Below are 6,392 nucleotides of genomic sequence, written 5' to 3' on the forward strand. Positions count from 1 at the left end.
AAAACTTGGTACTAGGGAGACGGGAACAGCTACTACCAACTCGTGGCTCGTAGTTAGAGCGACAGAGTGGGAGGGAGACGGTTTTCAGTGCTGGTGATCCAGTCGCAGAAGCGACCCCACGAGGACTGTTACATCGTGCCTTTGGACGGGTGTAATGTTCTTTAAGGAATCCTTTGGTACCACAAGCACAACGTCGTGGTTGACTATTGGGCTAAGAAAGCGACTTTGACAAATGAAGGGCAAAGAGATTGGACCTGATGAAATTTAGTTTCTTTACTCGATTTTCTTGAGAGAACTGAATGATGATTGAAGGTTGAATATGTTTGACCTTGAAAAAGAACGACAAGGTTTTCTGCAATAGAGGTTGATTGTTTCTTTGAAGGCGTACAAAGCGAGTTACCTCATTTACGTCGTGAAGATCACATGATTGATTCGTGGTAGTACACCACCGAACCGGCCACCTTACAGCGTTAGCCGAGGCCAAGATAAAGAAACAATGAACTAGAACAGATTTCCACATTACGAGGGTCGATGATATACTCGACAGACTTTAGAATTCTACTTACCGAATTGATATGAAGAGTGATTATCATCAGATCTGTATTGCTCTTGGAGATGTCTACAAGACTGCTTTCAGGACGCCTTTTTTGGATTTTTAGAGAATACTGAAGATTTGTGGGTTTCCCAGACACTGAGGAAGCATAAATTGCTTATAAATGTTCCAAAGAGCGTGTTTTTCTTGCCCGAGCTACATTTCTTGGGACACATCGTCTTAAGAGAAAGGGTATAGATGGATCTGGCCAAAAGTGACACTATCCGCGATGGGCCTGACTTGAAGAATGTTCATGAAGTTAGAAGCTTCTTTGGCTTATGTTCTTACTATTGGTGGTTCATTCGAAAGCTTGCAGAGGTAGCTTCCCCTTTGCACATTTTGACTCAGAAAGGAGTCTTTTTCTCGTAGGGATCGACAGAGTTGAGTGCCTTTCAGACACTTAGATCCATGTTGACTTTGCCGGTCTTGCAAAAGTCATTTGAAGTATATTGTGATGCTTGTAGTCGTAGTGTGGGAGTGGTCTTAATGCAAGAAGGCCATGCGATTACCTATGAAAGCCTATTGTTTCAAGGCCATAATTGACAGCACAGATTTATGAGAAAGAGCTTTTGGGAGTGATCCATGCTCTTACTTAGCGGCGGCATTACCTACTCGAAGCCGATTTTATGGTCTTAACTGATTATGAGATTTTACGCTACTTCTTGTCACAGAAGCAGTTTTCAGAAAAGAAGATGCGGTGGGCTAACGTCTTGTCACAGTTTCATTTCCAGATTATCCATGTTCAGGGATATAAAAACTTGGTGGTAGATGCTTTGTCTCGGGGGCATTAGTCTTGGCTATTTCCGCGATTCATCATAGAAGCTTCGAGGGCATGGTCGATCAGTACGCCACAGATCCGGATTTTTCCGATGTATTCACTCGAATACAGAATGGGGAGTAAGTAGCGGGATATTCCATATGGGATGGCTACTTGATGAAGAGAACGATGTTGTGCGTCACGCAGCCGTTAAGGGAAAAGGTTTTGATTGAGTGCCATTGTCCATCTTTTACGGGTCACCGCGGCATCGACACCACCTTCAAAGGTGTCGAGGGTTACTTCTTTTGGCTCAGACTCAAGAAAGATGTGGACGAATTTGTTCGCAGTTGTTTAGTATGCCAGAAGGTCAAGTTTGACAGGCATAAGGCACAGGGATTACTGCAGCCTTTACCCATTCCCACTCGCCCCTAGGAAAGTATTGCAATGGATTTCATTTTTTATCTCCCGAAGACATAGAGTGGGCTTGATGGCATTTGGATTGTCATAGGCAGATTTAGCAAGCAAGCTCGCTTCATTCCAGTGAAGATAACAGTCAAGCTGCATCATTTAGCAAGACTGTTCATTGCACATATTTTTTTTCGCCTACATGGCATGCCTAAGACAATAGTCTTCGACAGAGATCCTTGATTCACGAGTTTGTTTTGGAGGGCTATTTGGGAGAATATTGGCACATGGTTGTAGTTCTCGTCATCATTCCACCCGCAGACAGATGGTTAATCTGAGATTGCAAGTTTAGTTGTTGTGGATTCAATGAAGTCTTACATCTCTGATCAGAAGACTCAATGGGAAAAGTATTTGCCCGTGGTGGAGTTTCTCTATAACGACACACGGGGAAGACACCATTTGAAGTGTTCGAGGGTCCTAAGAAGCTTCTTCTATTTCTAAGCTCCTAAGACGAGATTCGTTTCAAGCAGGTTCGTGAAAAAGTCTAAAAGGCATTGAAGGCCACCTATCATTTTAGAGGAGGAGTGCTCGTCCTCTTTTGACAATGACTAGATCAACACGAAAACCAAGGATTTCAAGGAAGGGAGTCAAGCCGTCAGGTTTCATACATTTTTTTTCCAGGCTACCAGGACACCCATTGAGCCCTTGAGTTTGTACAACAGCTTGACATCTCCTTCATTGGAGAGCAGTTCTCAGAACATTGCAGGTAGCGACATATAGCATCTTATTTGAAAGAAGGTGTAGGCATAGTGATCTACTTTGTTGTTATTCAGAGAATCCTATGCGACGTTATTTTTTTTTTTTCACATGAACTTGGATATTGGATGTATATATAAGAGATGTCATCACGCCTTGGCATCATTGAAAATGAATGAGAAAGATACATCGAATGACTACTGCGAGAGATTTTGGGATACTTGTCGAAGATTCTTTTGAAAGACCAGATTGAGCGGTTTTGCTACGATCTGCTAAAGAGATTCAATTCTATGCTTTAAACCAGAAGTCTAACTCCGTTTAGAGACCTTTAGGACATGACTAAGCAACGATTTGGAATGCATGCTGACTCATTGACTTATGCGACAAACAGGATAATATCCACCTCAAAAAGGCAAGAGTCTGCCACAGCGAAGAGAATGAATTAAAGAAATCAGATGATAGCTCATCATCAGAGGATTCTGGCGAATCAGAGGGTTCTGACGAATGAAGGAAACTAGATGCAAGTTCATCCAAGGGCTCCAAAGAAAGAGTAATCTTTAGGTCCCAGGGCACAAGGAAAGAAAGGAAAAAGGGAATCAGCTGGTAGATCAGAACATTCCCCAGACCCATGATAAGATTTTTGAAGTCGATCTGTACACGAGGTACTTGGACACTGCTTTTGCCAAGGTCCGGGAGGCTGTAGAGAAATCTTAAGAACGACATAAAAAGGCAGCAGATCGACATTGTTGCGATTTGAAATTAAAGGAAGACGATTGGGTGCTCTTATGTTTTGAGAAGGCACGCCTAAGAATGAAAAAGGGAAAGGAGAAGCTTTTGCCAAAGCTTAGCATGAGGTATTATGGCCCTTTCCAAACAAAAGAAAAGATAAATGATGTCTCCTTTAGACTGAGCTGCCGGATACTTGGAAGATTCACAATGCTTTTCATGTGAGTTTATTGAAGCTTGTAAAGTGATGTGCTCAAAGACGGGAAGCCTGATGAGCAACCCAAAGTGGAGAAAAGCAAGGAGATACTCGTTCTAGAACCGATCTCGGTACACAAGGACAAAAAGATAAAAGGTAAAGCGATTAGGCGGTTCTTGGTTAAATTCAAGAACTATCCTGCATTGGATGCGAAGTGGATAGAGGAGGAGGATTCAACAGATACTCCTCAGAGTTTGGAACTTTACCTTGAAGCATTGGGTTTAGCATAGCCTACTCCGATAGAACCCCGAATTCAGCGAGGGTGAATCTAGCGTAGCGGGTTTGCACAAGAGGGGAGCCACTCGCTTCTTTGTCAACGAATTACTCAGATTTTCGAATAAGGTCACTAATGTCCCCTTTGGGTTTCAAGGATACTAATGGGTTGAGTAGTATTCTTCTGAATGACTTTATGACAAGAATTCCCGAAAATGAATATAATGGATTTGTACTTGATTTGTTTGAGTGCAGGAAGTGAAAAACGAAATGACTACAGCATTTCGGTCTCATAAATCTCTATAGACATGATTGCAATAAGGATTAGTTAATTGGGCATTCGTGAGGTTCGGAATGAATCTAGATGCGATTACTAAATACGTTGTCGATTGATCATGGTCTGAGATTTGGAATGAATTTGTCTTTGATTTATCATGTGATGTCTTGTGATGTTCGGTGATGTGGTTGTTGTATAGTGCAAGTGCTAGATGTGTTGTGTCTAGTGCACGGGTACTAAGAGTCAGTGTGTACTAAGATAGTTTATGGCCTCTGATTATTTTGCAGGCGTAATTGAGGGCGATTACAATTCTTTCAAGAGGGGGGTATGTCACAAATTGGTGACATGGCAGGGCCCCGGACATAAACACACACACACACACACCCCCTGCGGAAATCCTCGGAAATGCGTCGATAGGTTGACGTGGCATTGTGTACGGAATTCCGCCAAATGCGCTGATTGTTGACGTTGCAGCGTATAGACTGTACGGACCTGCAAGAAGCGCTGTCATGCTGATGTGGCATTGTACGTATATTGTCGCAAATTACACTAGCTGTTTTTCGCAGCTTTGAAGACCATCAGTTTTTGGGACAACTGCTTTTGATTTTGAGTTAAAACTTTTGGGGCTCTGCTTTTGGGCATCCCTTGTAAGAATAAATAAGCCCAAGGGCCTCACTTCTCAGGGCATTTGGACGTAGAGTTTGAGAGTGAGTACTCGCGGGCTCTCTTTGTACTTTGCACACAGATTAATATAAAAAGAAATACCGAAGGGGCACTAGTCTTTGGGCCAATGCCTCTTGGCACGGAACTACGTCGGGCCATGTCTTCTTTTGTGAAATGTTTATAGTGAATCTCTGCTGTGTCGCGGTAGAATCTTGACTTGGGGTGTCCAAGTTTGTTACATTTATCCTTCAGACATGATAGTATCTACCTCAACATGGCAAGAGTCTTTCATTGAAGAGAATGAATCTGGGGAATCGGATGACAGCTCATCACAAGATTCTGGAGCAGTAAGAGAATTAGATGGTAGTGCATCCGAGCGTTGTGACGAACTAAGGAAACCGGATGCAAGTTCATCAGAGGATTCTGGGGAAGAACAAGGATCGAATGATAGTGCATCTCAGTGTTCTTAGGATTGAGATTGGTGTGCCAATAGAGAGGGGAGGCTAGCGAGGCTACCCACAAGTCCCTGGGCACAAGGAAAGAATGTAAAGTGAATCAGCTGGTAGATCAAAGAATTCGATAGCAGATTCAGATTGAGGTGCCAAGGAAAGGGAGGCCCGCAAGCTACCATCATGTCAAAGGGCACAAGAAAAAAACAGGAAGGTAAGCTAGGTCTACTGGATAATTTGGTCAAGGGTACTTTTGACCCTCGATGCAATGTGGATGGAGGAAGAGAACCTCAGACATGTACCTTGAAGCTTTTGGGCTATTAGCAGTGTCTATGCCAATAGTTACCGATGAATCATCAAGTTGAATCTGGCGCGGTGCAAACTGCAGAAGATGGGAGCCACTCCACTTCTATGTCACATATTTGCCTAGATTGAAGAAAGTCAATAATTTCTCTTTGAGATTTTAGGGTATTGACGAGCTGACAGTATTTTGCGGAACGACTTTATGATTTGTGTGCACTAAATTGGAAATTTCCTTGATTGAACTGAAAACATGTTCTCTTTAATGTGTGTATTGTTAGAGACATGTAGATAGAGAGAAAATATCTACAACATTTTGTTTGATGAACGATTAGAACTTAGTGTCTCTAAACATTCGTGGGAGATCAGTAAGATCTGGATGTGATGGCTAAGTGAATGAAGAATGATTGTGATTTGAAGTGAGTGCATATAGACATTTGTTAGAGATTAGTGAGATCTTGATGTGATGCCTAAGTGAATGTGAACTGAATGAGATTCTAGTGCATCAAGATGTCTATCTGGATGAGATGACTGGATACTGGTGCGAGTGCATCAAGAGTTTCGGAATGATGAGATGGTTGCACAGTGATCTATGTGCATCAAGAATTCTAGACGGAATGAGATGGCTAGATGATTGAAACATGACGTTCAATGTGAACTAAGTGTCTGATTTGGTGAATTGCATGCTATGTGGATGTACTGTCTTGTGAGGATGGTCATGGGCATGGTTTGCTTGATTGAAATGTGAAATGAAAGATATGAATCTGATTGTACCAAGATTTAGTAGATCAAGACATTCGTGAAAAGGTCAAGGTGGTCTGGATGTGATTGCTAAATAGTTACAATGATCAGAATTGGTATCTGAGACCCTTGACAGAAATGTGATTGATCAGTGATTGATGTCTTTGTAGAAGTGGTGGATTGGTGGAGTCTGGTGCATGAGTACATAGAGTCAATGTCTACTGAAGAAAGTTTGTGTCCTTTGGTTGTTTTTGTAG

The 6,392-nt window shown here is 42.3% G+C and overlaps 1 long non-coding RNA gene across 9 annotated transcripts in view; it reads left to right on the top strand.

Annotated features, from left to right (window-relative positions):
• The window catches only part of LOC147425898 (uncharacterized), a 50,811-nt gene that overhangs the window by 9,846 nt on the left and 34,573 nt on the right, over positions 1-6,392 (top strand). The window lies entirely within an intron of this gene.

Source organism: Adiantum capillus-veneris, chromosome 24, assembly GCF_014529385.1.
Source record: "Adiantum capillus-veneris isolate H3 chromosome 24, ASM1452938v2, whole genome shotgun sequence".
In the NCBI taxonomy this organism is placed as follows: Eukaryota; Viridiplantae; Streptophyta; class Polypodiopsida; order Polypodiales; family Pteridaceae; genus Adiantum; species Adiantum capillus-veneris.